Below are 19021 nucleotides of genomic sequence, written 5' to 3' on the forward strand. Positions count from 1 at the left end.
GATAGCCGGGAGTGGGGAGAGGAGGAAGTTGGGAGAAAGGTTGGCCAAGTGAGGAGAACAAGGGGTGGGGCTGTGGGGAAATATGGCAAGCAGGAGGAACAAATGTCAACCCTACACCCAGCTGCGGTGGTCCTGCTCCTTTTCCAGTGGGCAGTTTGCCCGCAGCTGTCAGGAGCCCTGCTTCTGTAACAAACAGTCTGAGCAAACGAAACAGATTGACACTGTTTATACAAGAACCTCAAATTCAAAACAGCTGTAAATTCCACATAAGCCCGCACTGCTGCTGCAGCTGAGGCCCTCGCCCCCTTGCCAGTCAGCAGTAGCAGCTCTGGAACACAGGACTGCTAAATGCCACAGAATCAGTCAGAAGGCCCCAGACTTTTCCCCAAATCCAATCTCAAAAATTGTCTCTTACACATACAGACCCCACAATCCCTAAACTTCAAACAAGGTCAATCAGAATGTTCCGTGACTCTCACCCCCATCCCACCTCCAGAGAGACAGAAGAACAAAAGAAATTGGAGCAGGAATAGGCCATTCGGTCCCTCGAGCCTGCTCCACCATTTAATAAGATCATGGCTGATCTGAATATGATTTTAACCCCCCCCCCACCTTTCCTGCCAGTCCCCCATAACCCTTGAATAAAAGCAAAATACTGCGGATGCTGGAAATCTGAAACAAAAACAAGAAATGCTGGAATCACTCAGCAGGTCTGGCAGCATCTGTGGAAAGAGAAGCAGAGTTAACGTTTCGGGTCAGTGACCCTTCTTCGGAACTGACAAATATTAGAAAAGTCACAGATTATAAACAAGTGAGGTGGGGGTTGGGCAAGAGATAACAAAGGAGAAGGTGCAGATTGGACCAGGCCACATAACTGACCAAAAGGTCACGGAGCAAAGGCAAACAATATGTTAATGGTGTGTTGAAAGACAAAGCATTAGTACAGATTAGGTGTGAATATACTGAATATTGAACATCAGCAAGTGCAAACCTGAAGAAGAACAACCTGAAAAAAACAGTGGGTTTGCACTTGCTGATGTTCAATATTCAGTATATTCACACCTAATCTGTACTAATGCTTTGTCTTTCAACACACCATTAACATATTGTTTGCCTTTGCTCCGTGACCTTTTGGTCAGTTATGTGGCCTGGTCCAATCTGCACCTTCTCCTTTGTTATCTCTTGCCCAACCCCCACCTCACTTGTTTATAATCTGTGACTTTTCTAATATTTGTCAGTTCCGAAGAAGGGTCACTGACCCGAAACGTTAACTCTGCTTCTCTTTCCACAGATGCTGCCAGACCTGCTGAGTGATTCCAGCATTTCTTGTTTTTGCCCCATAACCCTTGATTCCCCTGTAGATCAAAAATCTGTCTAACTCAGCATTGAATATATTCAATGACCCAGCCTCCACTGCTCTCTGGGGAAGAGAATTCCAAACACTTACCACCCTCTGAGTGGAGACATTCCTCATCTCTGTCTTAAATGGTAGACACCTTGTTTTGAAACTGTGTCCCCTAGTTCTAGATTCCCCCACGAGGGGAAACATCCTTTCAGCAACTACCCTGTCAAGTCCCCTCAGAATCTTATCTGTTTCAATAAGATCACCTCTTATTCTTCTAAACTCCAATGAGTCCAGGCCCATCTTGCTCAATCTGTCCTCAGAAGACAATCTCTTCATTGCAGGAATCAGCAGAGTGAACCTTCTCTGAACTGCTTCCAATGTAAATATGTTCCTCCTTAAGTAAGGAGACCAAAACTGTCCACAGTATGCTAGGTGTGGTCTACACACCTCAACAGTTGTAGCAAGACTTCCCTATTTTCACACTCCATCCCTCTTGCAATAAGAGGTAACACTCCATTTGCCTTCCTAAATACTTGCTGGACCTGCATGCTAACTTTTTGTGATTCGTGTACAAGGACACCCAGATCGCTCTGTCCTGCAGCATTCTGCAGTCTCCCTCCATGTAAATAAGATATGCTTTCCTATTCTTCCTGCCAAAGTGGACAACTTCACATTTTTCCACATTATTCTCCATTTGACAAGTTTTTGCCTACTCACTCAAACTATCTATATCCCTTTGCATACATGTTGTGTCCTCCTCACAACTTGCTTTCCTACCTATATAATAAAAGCAAAATACTGCAGATGCTGGAAATCTGAAATAAAAACAAGAAATGCTGGAACCACTCAGCAGGTCTGGCAGCATCGGTGAAAAGAGAAGCAGAGTTAACGTTTCGGGTCAGTGACCCTTCTTCGGAACTGATAAATATTAGAAAAGTCACAGGTTAGAAGCAAGTGAGGTGGGGGTGGGGCAAGAAATAACAAAGGAGAAGGTGTAGATTGGACAAGGCCACATAGCTGACCAAAAGGTCATGGAGCAAAGGCAAACAATGTGTTAATGGTGTGTTGAAAGACAAAGCATTAGTACAGAAAAGGTGTTAACGGACTGAATATTGAACAGCAGCAAGTGCAAACCTGAAAAAAAACAGTGGGTAAGCAAACTGAACAAACTAAGATGAAATGAAATAAATGCTAAAAATAGATTGTAAAAAAGAAAAAATAACTGAAAATGAAAGTAAAATGGGGGGCTGTCATGCTCTGAAATTATTGAATTCAATGTTCAGTCCGGCAGGCTGTAGTGTGCCTAATCGGTAGATGAGGTGCTGTTCCTCGAGCTTGCGTTGATGTTTACTGGAACACTGCAGCAATCCCAGGACAGAGATGTGAGCATGAGAGCAGGGGGAAGTGTTGAAATGGCAAGCAACCGGAAGCTCAAGGTTCTGCTTGCGGAGATGTTCCGCAAAGCGGTCACCCAGTCTGCGCTTGGTCTCCCCAATGTAGAGACCACATTGTGAGCAGCGAATACAGTATACTACATTGAAAGAAGTACAAGTAAATCGCTGCTTTACCTGAAAGGAGTGTTTGGGGCCTGGGATAGTGAGGAGAGAGGAGGTAGATGGGCAGGTATTACACCTCCTGCGATTGCAGGGGAAGGTGCCATGGGACGGGGACGAGGTGGTGGGGGTAATGGAGGAGTGGACCAGGGTGTCGCGGAGGGAACGATCCCTTCGGAATGCTGACAGGGGAAGGGGAAGATGCGTTCCGGTTGCTTGCCATTTCAACACTCTCCCCTGCTCTCATCTCTGTCCTGGGATTGCTGCAGTGTTCCAGTGAACATCAACGCAAGCTCGAGGAACAGCACCTCATCTACCGATTAGGCACACTACAGCCTGCCGGACTGAACATTGAGTTCAATAATTTCAGAGCATGACAGCCCCCCATTTTACTTCCATTTTTAGTTATTTTTTCTTTTTTTCTTTTTTACAATCTATTTTTTGCATTTATTTCATTTCATCTTAGTTTGTTCAGTTTGCTTACCCACTGTTTTTTTTTCAGGTTTGCACTTGCTGCTGTTCAATATTCAGTCCGTTAACACCTAATCTGTACTAATGCTTTGTCTTTCAACACACAATTAACATATTGTTTGCCTTTGCTCCATGACCTTTTGGTCAGCTATGTGGCCTTATCCAATCTACACCTTCTCCTTTGTTATCTCTTGCCCCACACCCACCTCACTTGCTTATAACCTGTGACTTTTCTAATATTTATCAGTTCCGAAGAAGGGTCACTGACCCGAAACGTTAACTCTGCTTCTCTTTTCACAGATGCTGCCAGACCTGCTGAGTGGTTCCAGCATTTCTTGTTTTTATTGCTTTCCTACCTATTTATTTTATTATTTATTTAGAGATACAGCACTGAAACAGGCCCTTAGGCCCACCGAGTCTGTGCCGACCAACAACTACCCATTTATACTAACCCTACAGTAATCCCCTATCACTTCCCTACACTAGGGGCAATTTACAATGGCCAACTTACCTATCACCTGCAAGTCTTTAGATGTGGGAGGAAACCGGAGCACCCGGCGAAAACCCACGCAGACACAGGGAGAACTTGCAAACTCCGCACAGGCAGTACCCAGAATCGAACCCAGGTCCTTGGAGCTGTGAGGCTGCAGTGCTAACCACTGCGCCACTGTGCCGCCCATTTCTTGGCAATGTCCGCAAATCTAGCGAGAATACACTCGGTCCCTTCATCCAAGTCATTAATATAGATCGTAAATAGCTGAGGGCCAGCAATTACCCCTGTGGCACTCCACTAGTTACACTTTGCCAACCTGAAAATACCCCATTTATCACCACTCTCTGTTTCCTATTAGTTCGCCAAACGTTTTATCCATGTTAATAATATATCACCCCCAATAGCATGAGCTGTTATCTTATGTGGTAACCTTTTATGTGGCACTTTATCGAATGCCTTTTGAAAATCCAAATACACTACATCTACTGGTTCCCCTTTATCCACCCTGCTTGTTGCATCCTCAAAGAACTCTAATAAATTTCTCAAGCACAATATCCCTTTCATAAAACCATGTTGACTCTGCCTGATTATATTATGATTTTCTCAATGTCCTGCTACCACTTCCTTAATAATGAATTCTAACATTTTTCCAAAGACAGATGTCAGGATAACTGGCCTATAGTTTCCTGCTTTCTGTAAACGCACTCTCTTGAACAAAGGTGTTACATTTGCGGTTTTCCAATCTGCCGAGACCTTTCCAGAATCCAGGGAATTTTGGAAGATTACAACCAATGCATCCACTATCTCCGCAGCCATTTCTTTTCAGACCCGAGGATGCAGGTCATCTGGTTCACGAGACTTGTCAGCCTTTAGTCCCACTAGTTTTCCGAGCACTTTTTCTCTAGTCTCAGTGATTGTTTCAAGTTCCTCCCTCCCTTTTGCCTCTTGATTTTCTGCTATTCTTGGGATGTTTTTGTGTCTTCTACTGTGAAGACAGATAGAAAATACTTGGTCCAAGTCTCTGCCAATTCCAGGTTTTCCATTATTAATTCCCCTGTCTCATCCTCATGAGACCAACACTTACTTTAGCTATTCTCTTCCTTTTTGTATATCTCTGGGCTGAAATTTATAGTCTCACTGCTGTAATTGGCAGCGAGCAAAAACAATTGCAGAATGCATGTCGCAGAGCCGCCGCGATAGTAAGTGCGGCAGCTCATTTCCATAGCCGGAGCAGATCGCTCAACCCGGCGACCTGGAGGGGGCGGGCTGTCCGTCCCTGACAATGGCGTCACCAGCCTTTGCGCATGCACCACCAGTGTTCCGCCTTTGATTCCCAGACAGGGATCCGAAGGCGCCGGAGTATGAGCCACCGGCACCAATATTGCAGTGGGACGGAGGGCAGAGGCGCAGGTCTGATTAATTAATTTTCATGGATATAAACATGTTAATGGTTGTCGCTTAGCCAAGCGGCTCAGGGGCTGCCACGAGGACTCGCCGCCACCAGTAATATTGTGCTGGGCCTCTGCTGGAGGCATTTTCTGACCCCCCCCCCACCCACCACCACAACCACCACCCCCAACGTCACAGAGGGGTCTGTAAAATTCACCCCTCTGTTTTCATATTTCTTGCTAGTTTACTCTCATATTCTAATTTCTCCATCTTAATCATTTTTAGTTATCCTTTGCTGGTTTCTAAAGTTTTCCCACTCTTCTGGCCGACCACTAATCTTGGCAGCATTGCACACCGTTTCTATCAATTTGATACCATCCTTAATTTCCTTACTGAGCCACTGATGATGCAACCTTCTCAAAGAGTCTTTTTTTCTCAATGGAATGTATATTTGTTGAGAGTTATGAAATATCTCCTTAAATGTCTGCCACTGTTTCTCTACTCTCTTACTTTCGAACTTATTTTCCGAGTCCACTTTGGCCAACTCTGTCTTCATACCATGTAACTGCCTTTATCTTTAGTTTAAGATGCCAGTTTCAGACTAAAACTTCTCACCCTCAAACTGAATGTGAAATTCTATCATGTTATGATCACTCTTGCCGAGAGGATCTTTTACTATGAGGTCATTTATTAATTGTGTCTCAGTACACATTATTAGGTCGAAAACAGCCAACTCCCAGGTTGGTTCCAGAACGTATTGCTCGAAGAAACTGTCCCAAATACACTCATATTCCAGGCTACCTTTGCCTTTTATATGAAGATTAAAATCAGTCACGATTATTGCAGTACCTTTCCTCCAAGACCCCGTTATTTCTTGATTAATATTCAGTCCTATAGTGTAGCTACTGTTAGAAAACTCACCCTCGGTCCACTTCTCAAGACAGAACTTCCGAGATTTCTTTCCCATATAAAAACAGGAATGTTTGATGTTACGAGCTGTATTGCCTCGGAATTCTGGACCAGTGAAATGTAACACTTGCGGTTATAAAGTGTCATTCAGGACCTCAGGATGTCTCAAAGCGCTTTCCAGCCAATGAAGTACTTGGTGAAGTGTAGTCACTGTTGTAATGCAGGAAACACCAAACTGCACATAGCAAGATCCCACAAACAGCAATGAAATAAATAACTAGATCATTTTTTTTAGTGATGTTGCTTGAGGGATCAATACTGACAAGGACACCGAGGAGAACACCCCTGCTCTTCTTCAAAATAGCATCCAAGGGATTTTTTTTTCTTCCACCTGAGAGGGCAGAGGGGGCCTCGGATTAACATCTCATACGAAAGACAGCACCCATGACAATGCAGTGCCCCCTCAGTACTGCCCCTCTGACCGAGCGGTGCTCCCTCAGTACTGCCCCTCTGACCAAGCGGTGCTCCCTCAGCACTGCCCCTCTGACAGTGCAGCGCACCTTCAGCACTGGCCCTCCGACAGTGCAGTGCTCCGTCAGTACTGACCCTCAACTGAGCGGTGCTGCCTCAGCACTGCTCCCCTGACAGTAAACTGCTCCTTCAACACTGCCCCTCCGACAGTGCAACACTCAATTAGTACTGACACCCAACAGTGCATCATTTCCTCAGCACTGACCCTCCGACAGTGCAGTGCTCCCTCAGTACTGATCCTCTGACCGAGCAGTGCTCCCTCAGCACTAGCCCCTCCAACAGTGCAGCTCTCCCTCAGCACTGCCCCTCTGACAGTGCAGCGCTTCTTCAGCACTGCCCCCTGACAGTGTCGCACTCCCTCAGTACAGACCCTCCAACAGTGCAGTGCCCCCTCAGTGCTGCCTCTCTGACAAAACAGCACTCCCTCAGGACTGCCCATCCGACAGTGCAGTGCTCCCTGAGCAGGTTCAGTGGAGGGGTGAACAGATGATAATGTCCTCGATCTCTTAGCAAAGACTGCTGGATTTACAGCAATTTCCCCTTGCCCAACTTGGACTTGAATCCAACAGGGCAGTTCATTGAACAAACACTCCCATCCAGTTCTGTGACTTTCGCCAGTGCAAAGAAAGCTCAAATCTCAGCATAGAACACCTGTGAAGTGCATCAAGTAACAAACTCTCCCTTTCCTTCATCAAAGAATCAAATAACTTGCATTATATAGCACCTTTCACATCCTCAGGACATTCTGACGCACTTTAAGACCAGGGAATTACTTATCTCCAGTCACTCCTGGTTTGTCGTCAAGCACAGCAATGAATATTTGCACAGCAAAGTCCTGCAAACAACCATGAGACATATGGCCAGATCATTTGTTTTCGTGATCTTATGTGATGGTTAAATATTAGTCAGGCACCGGGACGAACCTCCTCCGCTTTGAATATTACCGTGTGACCTTTTACTTCCATCTGATTAACCCAGGCCTCGTCTGCTCTAACATTTCATCTGAAAGAGGGGACCTCTGACAATGCAGGACTCCCTCAGCATTTTATTGAGCCAGGGAGTGGGACTCTTTCCATCAGTCTATTTGGTCAGCAGCCCATTCACCACATTACACGTCCACTCCCTCAAGCACCAGCACACCGATGCTGCAATGTGTACCATCTACAGAATGGAATGCAGCAGCTCACCAAGATTATGGACAGCACCTTCCAAATCCACAACCTGTCCTAAACAATGACTTGTATTTATATAGCACCTTGAATGTTATAAAAAATCTCAAGGCACTTCACAGGAGCGTTATAAAACAAAATATCGCACCATATAAGGAGATATTAGCTCAGATAACCTAAAGGCTGGTCAAAGATGCAGCTTTGAAGGAGCATCAAAGGAGGTAGAGAGGTGGGGAGGTTTAGGGAGGTAATTCCAAACCTTCAGGCCCAGGTAGCTGAAGGCAAGGCCAGTAATGATGGAGCAATTAAAATCGGGGATGCTCAAGAGATTAGAATTAGATGCGAAGTGAGATCTCGGAGGGTTATAGGGGCAGGAAGAGATTACAGAGATAGGCAGGGCAAGGCCATGGAGAGATTTGAAAACAAAGATGATAAATGTAAAATCGAGGCATCATTTAACCAACATAGGTCAGCGAATTAGTGAAGTGCCACGAGGTTCAGTGCTAGGCTAGCTTGCTCCCTGTATGGCTGTATAAGTACCACACGCTAACCTACTGTGCCACTGGAGCTATAAATTTCCATCTTCCTCGCCGCGACACTTCACCTCATCTCCATGAAGCACCCTGCCAGAGTAGATCACCTCTACAGGACAAGCTGGAAACTATTTAGCCTACGTCACCTCCAGTCCAGAAACAAGGTCACCCCAACCTCTGTCATCGAATTGCAGTACGCCGATGATGCTTGAGTATGCGCACACTCAGAGGCCGAGCTTCAACCCTCGTCAATGCATTCACGGAGGCGCATGAAAGAATGGGCCTTAAGCTAAACATCCGGAAGAAAAATGTCTCCTACCAGCCTGCTCCCCGCAGCGCAACACTGCCCCCCCCACCCCGACTATCAAGATCCACGGCGAACCACTGGACAATGTGGATCACTTCTCATACCTTGGGAGCCTCCTCTCAGCAAAAGCAGACATCGACGGTGAAACTCAGCATCACCTCCAATGTGCCAACACAGCCTTTGGTCATCTGAGGAAAAGAGTGTTTGATGACCAAGGCCTCAAACCTGGCACCAAGCTCATGGTCTACAGGGTCGCAGTGTTACCTGCCCTCCTGTATGTGTCAGAAACATGGACACAGTACAGCAGACATCGCAAAGCCCTGGAGAAATATCACCAGCGGTGCCTCCGCAAGATCCTGCAAATTCAGTGGCAGGACAGACGCTCCAATATCAGTGTCCTCTCTCGAGACACTGGTCATGGCTAGTCACGTTGGGCGGGCCACATCGTCCGCATGCCTGACACAAGACTCCCTAAACAAGCTTTCTATTCTGAGCTCTGTCATGGTAAGAGGCAACCAGGAGGACAGAGGAAACGCTATAAGGATGTCCTTAAAGCCTCCCTGAAAAAATGTGACATCTCCACTGATTCGTGGGAATCTCTTGCCCGAGACCATCCAAAATGGAGATGAAGCATCCACAAAGGTGCCAGCCAGTTCAAACAACGTCGACATGCCCAGGCAGCGACCAAGTGCAAAGAGTGGAAGGAGTGTTCAGAAGTTCGAGTATCCCATTCACTCGCCTCACCAAACACCAACTGCCCCACCTGTGGCAGAGTGTACGGATCCAGAATTAGACTATTCAGTCACTGAAGGACCCACAACCCTGGAGTGGAAGAAAGACATCCTTGTTCCCCAGGAACTGCCTGAGAAGAAGAGTGTTGGGGTCTCAACTATTTCCCGTTTATATCAATGACCTGGATAAAGGGACTGGATGTATGGTAGCTAAATTTGCCAATGACATCAAGAAAGGAAGGAAAGCAAGTTGTCAAGAGGAGGTAAAGAGTTGACAATGGGATATAGATAGGTTGAGTGAGTGGACAAGAATTTGGCATTGGGAGTATAATGAGGGAGAATGTGAACTTGTCCACTTTGGTGGGAAGAATAAAAAAGCGATATACTATTTAAATGGAGAGAGATTGCAGAACTTGGGAGTTCAGAGGGATCTGGGTGTTCCGGTACATGAATTGCAGAAGGTTAGTATGCAGGTACAGCAAGTGATTGGGAAGGCAAATTGAATGTTGGCATTTACAGCAAGGGGAATCGAGTATATAGTAGGCAAGTTTTGCTACAGCTGTACAGGACCTTGCTGAGACCACATCTGGAGTACTGTGTACAGTTCTGGTCTCCTTATTTGAAAAAGGATATAACTGCATTTGAAGCAGTTCAGAGAAGGTTCACTGGACTAATTCTGGGGATGAAGGGCTATTTCGTGAAGAGAGACTGAACAGGTTGGCCTATACCCATTGCGGTTTAGAAGAATGAGAGATGATCTTATTGAAACATATAAGGGCCTGAGGATCTTGATAGTGTGGATAACGGGATGATGTGGGGGAGACTCAAACTGGGGAACTAGAACTGGGGGACATAGTTTAAGAATAAGAGATTTCCTTTTAAAGATGGAGATAAGGAGATTTTTTTTTCTCAAAGGGTCATTAGTCTGTGGAATTCTCTTCCCCAGAAAGCAGTGGAGGCTGGGTCACTAAATTTATTCAAGACTGAGTTAGATAGATTGTTGCCCAACAAGGGAGTCAAAGGTTATGGGGGTCAGTCAGGAAAGACCACAACCATATCAGCCATGATATTATTGAATGGCAGGGCAGGCCGGAAAGGCTGAATGGCCTACTCCTGCTCCTAAGTCCTATGTTCCTATGAACGCAGTGGTGATGAGTAAACGGCACTTGGTGTGAGTTGGGATACATGCAGCAGCGTTTTGGATGACCTCAAGTTTACGAAGACTGGCCAGGAGTGCACTGGAATCATCAAGTACCACCTAGAAGGACAAGGACAACAGGTACACAGGAAAAGCATCATCTCCAAATTTCCATCCAAGTCACACAGGCACCATCTCGACTTGGACATAAATTGTTGTCCCTTCAATGTGGTGGGGTCAAAATCCTGGAACTCTGGGCATACTTTCACCACATGGACTGCAGTGGTTCAAGAAGGCAGCTCACCACCACCTTCTCAAGGGGTAAAACAGAATGGCTTTACCAGTGAAGTCCACATCGCAAGAATGAATCTAAAAAAAAGTTTAAAAGAACCTTGACAACATCTTGTAGCCATACAAGAGGCCCCGTAATAGATTCGGCCAAGTGTCTGAGAACAAGGAGAACAGTAAGCAAGGTGGCCAGAGAGTGAGCAACAGCTGGGAGCCATTTCTAGCAATTAGACACAAGGAAAAGTTCCAAGAAAAGAGAATGACATCAACGCTGCAGCAAACTCTCTTCCATAGACAAAAGCTTTAAGTACAGTTTGTTGCAATCTTCAAAACACCACAAAATAGTTATGCTCCCCGCCAAGCTACAAACAGCACGGCACCACTCTCAATGCAATCTCACTCTTTCCAGACTGTACACTCACAGCGTCTGCTGTGACTCAGTTAGTAACACTCTCGCCCCTGAATCAGGAGGTTGTGGGTTCTGAAACACACCAGAGATTTTAGCACATGACCCAGGCTGACTCTCCAGTGCCAGCCCTGGGTGAGTGCTGCACTGACAGGTGCCGTCTTTCAGACGAGACGTTAAAGTGAGGCCCCGTCTGCCCTCTCAGATGGATGTCAAAATCCCACAGTACTATTTTGAATAAGAGCAGGGGAATTCTCCCCAGTATCCTGCGTCAATATTTATCCCTCAACCAAGATCACTGAAACAGAACATCTGGTCATTTATTTCATTGCTATTTGCGGGATCTTGCTATGCACAAATTGGTTGGTGAGTTCCCTACATTACAACAGTGACTCCACTTCAAAAAGAATTCATTGGTTTTAAAACACTTTGGGACATCCTGAGGTGGAAAAGGCGCTGTAGAAATGCAAGTCATCTTATCTTTCATTCTATTACATTAACTGCATTTAAACAGACAGTGTTTGAGTGCTGTTTAACCGTAGCAGGTTGGAGGCGATGATTTAATGGAAGCGGGCCTTCTGTCTGGGATACTGGGAAAAAAAGAAACTTGCAAGAAGCCTGAATTTCAGCAGCTCAATGTTGTTTGACTCCTGCTTTGCAGCAGATACTGATTGGACATATATAATCATGTACAGGGCTCTGCTTCATCACGATAGCGTATCTACAGTTTACATAATGCTTACCAGTGCTAGTTACAGCAGGTGAATGGTATTTAATCCTGGTCTGCTGTAGTATCTAGGAACCCCTTCTTGAGTTCAACAAGCAATGACTTGGCTTGAGAAGTCAGGTAACTTTTATATCAGACTCTGCCTGGAAGGACAGTGGAAGCAGATTCACTAGTAACTTTCAAAAGGGGAGTTGGGTCAGTATTTGAAAAGGAAACACTTGCAGGGCTATGGGGGTGGTGAGAGGGTGTGGGACTAATTGGATAGCTCTTCCAAAGGGCCGGCACAAGTACAATGGGCTGAATGGCCTCCTGCTGTGCAATAAAATTCTCTGATCATTGAAGAACACTGTGGAAAATCAGCCCTATTGTATTTCACGGCAAAAGTTTCCTTCCACCCAATTCTTGAATACTTTTAATCTGCTGAAGTTGTAAATAATCTGGATTTGAGGTACAAATTAGCCAGGAACTAACAGAACGCTGGAACAGGCTGAACGGCCTACTCCTGTTCCTATGTCTCAAACAGCACAATAAATGAACTTGCATTTCTGTGGCGCCTTTCACATCCCAAACGACTTCACAGCCATTGAAGTACTTCTGAAGTGCAGTCACTGTTGTAATACATTCACCTCTCTTCTGTACCTGAACACGGGGTCTGTCTCTCACAACGGCGTCCTTGTTAAATTAACTGCTGCAGACTATAAATCATTCCTCTCAAGACCAGGAAGGGAAGGGGGAAAAAAAGCGCTAAATAAACCATTCGGAGCCTGATGAAATGATCCAGTCTGCTGAGATGCAATCTCAGCCTCCATTGCTGCTGAAAGCAGCTCTCTATTTTCTTAATTAGTGTATATTTATAGAATGTCTGGTCGCCAGGACAAATGCCTCAGCTTCCTGTAACCTGCTTTAAACTCCAAACAAACAAAAATATTGTCTTTGAGTTGACAGAAAGTAGTTTCTTTCCTGACAGGGGAGTTGGGTAGCTGCTTTGACTTTGCCAAGGTCCCAACTAGGAACAGAGCATTTCGTGAGCTCTATTCTCCCTTTCATCCACACTCCATCTCTCGATGGTTTTTCTTTCTTTCTCATTTGTGCAGATCGCAAGACGTTCTGGCTGTTCCCCAAGCCACTGGGGAGGGAGAGCTTCCAGTAGCGTGAGGCATGGATCGGAACAGGCTTCTGGAATCCTGGTAGGCCCGCAGTGGCTACCACAGGCTGTTCAGACCCAGCGTAGGGCAAGTTAACTTCAATTTATTAAACATGCTAAGGGTGATATATACCCAGGACGCCTACCCTCCAGGATTGGCCAGGAATTATAGATTAATCTTCAAGACACTGGTGTGAGTAAAACTCCAGGACAGAGATAAATCATTTTGCCCCCCGCGCCCCACACTCACGCCATTGGTCACTCAACACATCCATCATCCTGAAGCTCGCCTTCCTGCAGCCAACTGGAGACCGGAGACTCTTCACTTCTGATTGCATAGATTGTCAAACAGCCTTTTCTTCCCCATATCCAAAAGCTTTTATAACAAGTAAGGAAAATGAATAAAGCACATTCTTTTTCACACCCCTCTGATTCTCTTCCAACAGTTGCTCGCAGCAATGTCCTGGAAATTTATGTTTCATTCCTGAAGACTTCGGAGCAATCCTGGAGGATTGGTAACGCTGTAAGAAAATTTATTTTCCAAACAAAATGAAAACCTGTGTGTTAACATCAGGAGGAGGGGAGGGAAAGTGAGTACAGGCATTATTTTGGTGTTGATTTAAATCCTGTCACAGACAGTTTAATGTTCTTCCAGCTCTTTAATCTACAGAGAGTGAACAGTGCAACCTTTATGCAGATCTGTGTGCTGTGTTTACCCAGCACCCGGTTCCATTTACTACATAAACCACTCTTGGACCTCAGCACACCCACTCCATTCAGGCCTCGGATAAACCATAATATTTAGAATGGTTTTCAGACTGTCAGGAATGAGTTGTGGAGTATCAGATGTTGCTTCTCTGGAGCCCCTTACATGAGCCATCCGTGCATTCAAATTCCCTCACCACATCCTTCCTGTGCCGAGAGTGAGGCATCGCCAGACAGAGCTCACTGGACTTAGCAAAAAGGCACCTTCCAAAATAGTAATTCTTTTGCCAATTGATGCTGTTCCTCAAACATTGAGGACGAAGGGAGCCTATTTCCCTGAGTACAAGAGCATCATTAGGTGTCAGCCTTGGCTCAGCAGATAGCCCTCTTGCCTCTGAGTCAGGAAGTCATGGGTACAAGCAACATGCCAGAGACTGGAGCACTAGAGGCCAAAGCGCCCAGTGCAGTACTGAGCGAGAGCCGCACCACTGCAGGTGCCATTTTTTGGATGAGTTGTTAGACTGAGGCCCTGCCCGCCCTCTCAGGTGGACGTATAACATTTCACAGCCACGACTGGGACAAATGAAAGAAGAGCAGAGCAGTCCTCATAAGTGTCCTGGTCAATATTTATCCCTCAATCAACATGCCTAAAACAGATGATCTGGTCATTATCACATTGCTGTTTGTGGGAGCTTGCTGTGCACAAATTGGCTGTTGCATTTCCTACATTACAACAGTGACTACATATCTAAGAAGACTGCAAAGGCACAAAAACCACAAGGCCCACTTCCATTGAAGGATAAAAGCTCTACCTGGCAAGGTGTTGAGCTATAGAGAGTGGGAAGTACCAGGTTCTGAAACTTCAGAGTTATCTCATCTTAGCTGGGATGATGTAAAGGGTATTACAATTGACCTCAGCATCCCAGGCCTAAGTCAGGCAAAAAAAAAACACCCATTGAGAATTTCTAGCCCTGCTCAACACTGGGCATCAGATGAGAATATTGGGTGAGTTGTACTGACTTCCTTGGCCAAATAGCCTAGTAACAGCTACAGTCCAGACTCCCACATGAAGAATGGTCATGTGGACTGTGCCTCGGCTGGAGGCAGCTCAATCGGGAGAGTAAACCGCGGGGAGAGAGGCTGAAGGGATCAGACTTTTCTTTTCTCCATGCCGGATCAAGGCCCACTGGCACTGAGCAGAAATACTCCTATCAATCCTTCTGAGGCTCACGTAAGATTCCTTTTCCAGGCCTGGTTATCTCCCTAAGATGTGCAGGAGCCTGACGCTAAGATCGACCCAGGCCTGTCCCAGTATCACAGCTCCTGAGACTGTGTAAACACACAGCTGGTTCTGCACTCCATCTTCCTTAGCCATCTGCTTCTTATCAAACTCCACCATGACAGCAGCTCAGCAATAGACCAGTTCCAGCCTCTCACCCTCCCCCATCCCCCCAGTGTTCCAGATTTTCTGGAATTCTCCTTTGTCCGTATCTTTGTACCTCTGTGTTTTAAAACATGCAGGAGGCAATGTCAACTTTGACCTAGAAATTACTTGCAATATAATCAGCCTCACATGCTCATATGACCTCACTCAAAAAGGCTGCGGGCAGGTTTGCAAATTCTGATTGGACATATTTAGGAACACCAGAGGAGGAGTAGGACATTCGGACCGTAAAGGCTGCTTTGCCATTCAATTAGATCATGCCTGATCGTCTACCTCAACGCCACCTTCCTGCACAATCCCATATCCCATGATGTTATTAGTATCCAGATATCTATCGATCTATTTCTTGAACATGCTCAATGATTGAGCTTCCACAGCCCTCTGGGGTAGAGAATTCCACAGATTCACCAACCTGTGAGTGAAGAAATTCCTCCTCATCTCAGTCTTAAATGCCCGACCCCTTATTCTGAGACTGTGTCTTCTTGTTCTAGACTCACCAGCCAGAGGAAACATCCAATCCACAGCTACGCTGTCACACCGTGGAAGAATTTTTCAATGAGATCACCGCTCATTCTTCGAAATTCTAGAGAATACAGGCCCAGTTTCCCCAATCTCTCCTCATAAGACAATCCTGCCATCCCAGGGATTAGTCTGGTGAACCTCCATTGCACTCCCTCTATGGCAAGTATATCCTTCCTTAGATGAGGAGACCAAAACTGTACACAATACGCCAGGTGCGGTCTCACCAAAGCTTTATACAATTGAAGCAATACATCTTTACTCCTGTACTCAAATCCCCTTGTGATGAAGGCCAACATACCATTTGCCTTCTTAATTGTTTGCTGCACCTGCATGCTAACTTTTAGTGACTCATGAACAAGGACACCCAGGTCCCTTTGGACATCAACACTTTCCAATCTCTCACCATTTAAGAAATACTCATCATTTCTGTTTTTTCTGCCAAAGTGGATAACTTCACACTTAGTCACGTTACATTTCATCTGCCATGTTCTTGCCCATTCACTTAGCCTGTTCAAGTCCCCTTGAAGCCTCTTGGCATTCTCCTCACCACTTACATTCCCGCCTAATTTTGTGCCATCCACAAATTTGGAAATATTACATTTGGTCCCCACATCCAAATCATTTATATAGATTGTGAATAGCTGTGGCCCAAGCACTGATCCTTGCAGTACCCCACTAGTAACAGCCTGCCAAAGCGAAAATGACCCGTTTGTTCCTATTCTCTGTTTTCTGTCTGTTAACCAATTCTCAATCCATTACAGTATATTACCCCCATCCCATGTGCTCTAATTTTGTTTCCTAACCGCCTGTGTGGGACCTTATGAAAAGGCTTCTGAAAATCCAAATATACCACATCCACTGGTTCTCCTTTATCTATGCTACAAATAACATTCTCAAAAAACTCCAACAGGTTTGTCAAACAAGATTTCCCTTTCACAAATCCATGTTGACTTTGCCCAATCAAATCATTATTGTCCAATTATCACATCCTTTATGATAGATTCTAACATTTTCCCTGCTACTGACATCAAACTAAAAGGTCTGTGGTTCCTTGATTTCTCTCTCCCTCCTTTCTTAAATAGTGGGGTTACATTTGCTACTTTCCAGTCTGCAGTAACCATTCCAGAATCTATAGAATTTTGAAAGATAACCACCGACGCATCCACTGTTTCTGATGGTTTCATCACATGACCTTCCACTGCCAAAGACCCACCCCGCATTCCCCCATTGCTTGCCCAACACGTCCCACTTTCCCCACGCCAACTGGAAAGCTTCATTATTCTATTAGATGATTCTTGACTCTCAGTTAAACAAACTTTCCTCCCAAACGCCAATGTTGTTATAATTCATAAACTAAGCATTCAAAGGAAATGAGAAAAACACAATTAATTTTAACAACCACACCCACCTCCATTTACCAATACCCTGCCAGCCTGTGACTTCTTTTTCCTCTTTTCTCTTTTTCTTTTCTCTTCTCTGCTACTCAAGTCAATCCAGATACTGGTCCAGCCTTATGAAGGGGAATAAAGAAAGGACTTGCATTTCTGTAGCACCTTGCACAACCTCAGGATGTCCCAACACACTTCACAGCCAAAAAAGTACTTTCTGAAGTATGGTCCCTGTGGTAATGCAGGAAACACAGCTGCTAATTGGTGCACAGCAAGATCCCACAAACAGCAATGCGATAATGACCACATTATCTGTTTTTTTGAATGTTGTTTGAAGGATAAATATTAACCAGGACACTGGGGAGAACTCCCCTGCTTCCAATAGTGGCTGTAGGATCTTTTACATCCACCTAAGAGGGAAGGTGGGGTCTCAGTTTAATATATAATTCGAGAGATGGCACCTCTGACAGTGTAGCACTCCCAAAGTGTTTCCATCGCAATTCCCTCTGGCTCTCATTCCTGCTAACTGCAGGAAGGTAGAAAGGTTCGGAGGTAGATGGGATACTGTAAGTCAGGGTATCCCCAAACGCCTTTTGGCTGAACTAATATTGGAAGGAAAGAGGCCCAGACAGAGCTGAGTGTTTTCTGTTGCTGCCTTCGTCACATCAAAGGCCTTTCACCCTCTGTCTCTCAGTGTACAGAATGCTCACAGACGGAGCTGATGAAAAACCAATTAGGGAAGCTGTCAACCACCATTAACTTCAAGCTTCCTCTCCCAGCATGCAAGTCAAGCAGGAATGGCACCAGTGGAAGAATGTGATTGAGTCTCCTTTACTTTTTATTGTTCCATTTTTTAATGCATTTCTGGATTTACTCTTGGGTTTAATTTCTGCATAAGCTAAGGTGTCAGCCATGCCTCCGAGGGAAGGACTCTCGCCTCCCAATCAGACGGTCATGGGCACAAGACTCACTCCAGAGTCACCAGCCCACAACCCAGGGAGATGCCATCTTTCAGATGAGGCGTTCAACCAACGTCACTAAAATAGATGATCTTGTCATTACCATATTACAGTTTGTGGGATCTTGTTGCGCGCAAATTGGTTGCAATGTTTCCTACATTTCAAAAGTAATTCATGGGCGATGAAGCACTTTGGGACATCCCGAGGTTGTGAAAGGTGATATGTCAAGGCAAATCCATTCTGACAAGCATATTTTTCCAGCATTGACTGTTGTGTAACATGAAGAAGAGCTCGTGCACAGTTTACAGAAGCCGCTTGCAGCTCCTGATTAAACGATCCGGTTATGAGCTTGTTGTCCTCTGGCGTGACTTGCATGCTTGTATTTCTCATTCACACACAGTGACTCGGCTACACAGATGGTTCAAAGAGTTCTTTAAGAAGGTCACAAGGAGATTTTGCAGCTTGCAAATCCCATATCCCCAATAGTGTGGCCAGCTACAGTTAGATGTATTGCAGGAGCTTTTATCACATGACCTCCCGCCTGTAACAGCCCGCTCCTGGTATTAGTCACCTGACATGTCTATCTTCACAAGGTTCTGCCTTCCCATACTGACTGAGGGTGCAAAGCCTCTTCATTACCTGACTGGATGATTCTTGACTCTTTCCACCTCCTCCTACCCCCATGTCTAATTTATTTATTACTAAACCCTATAGACTCACAATGTACCATATGCACTACAGATTATTTCTGGACAGCCCAAAGTGTTTTACAGTCGATGATGAGCCTTGGAAGTGTCGTCACCGGTGTTGTGTAGGATTAACGGGTACCGATATGACAGATCTCCACCCCAGATCCTGCAATCCCCAGA

The 19021-nt window shown here is 45.4% G+C and overlaps 1 protein-coding gene across 1 annotated transcript in view; it reads right to left on the bottom strand.

Moving 5' to 3' along the window:
• Positions 1 to 19021, bottom strand: part of adgra2 (adhesion G protein-coupled receptor A2) — a 166655-nt gene that overhangs the window by 110908 nt on the left and 36726 nt on the right. The gene's annotated exons all lie outside the window — the stretch shown is intronic.

Source organism: Heterodontus francisci, chromosome 47 (genome assembly GCF_036365525.1).
Source record: "Heterodontus francisci isolate sHetFra1 chromosome 47, sHetFra1.hap1, whole genome shotgun sequence".
In the NCBI taxonomy this organism is placed as follows: Eukaryota; Metazoa; Chordata; class Chondrichthyes; order Heterodontiformes; family Heterodontidae; genus Heterodontus; species Heterodontus francisci.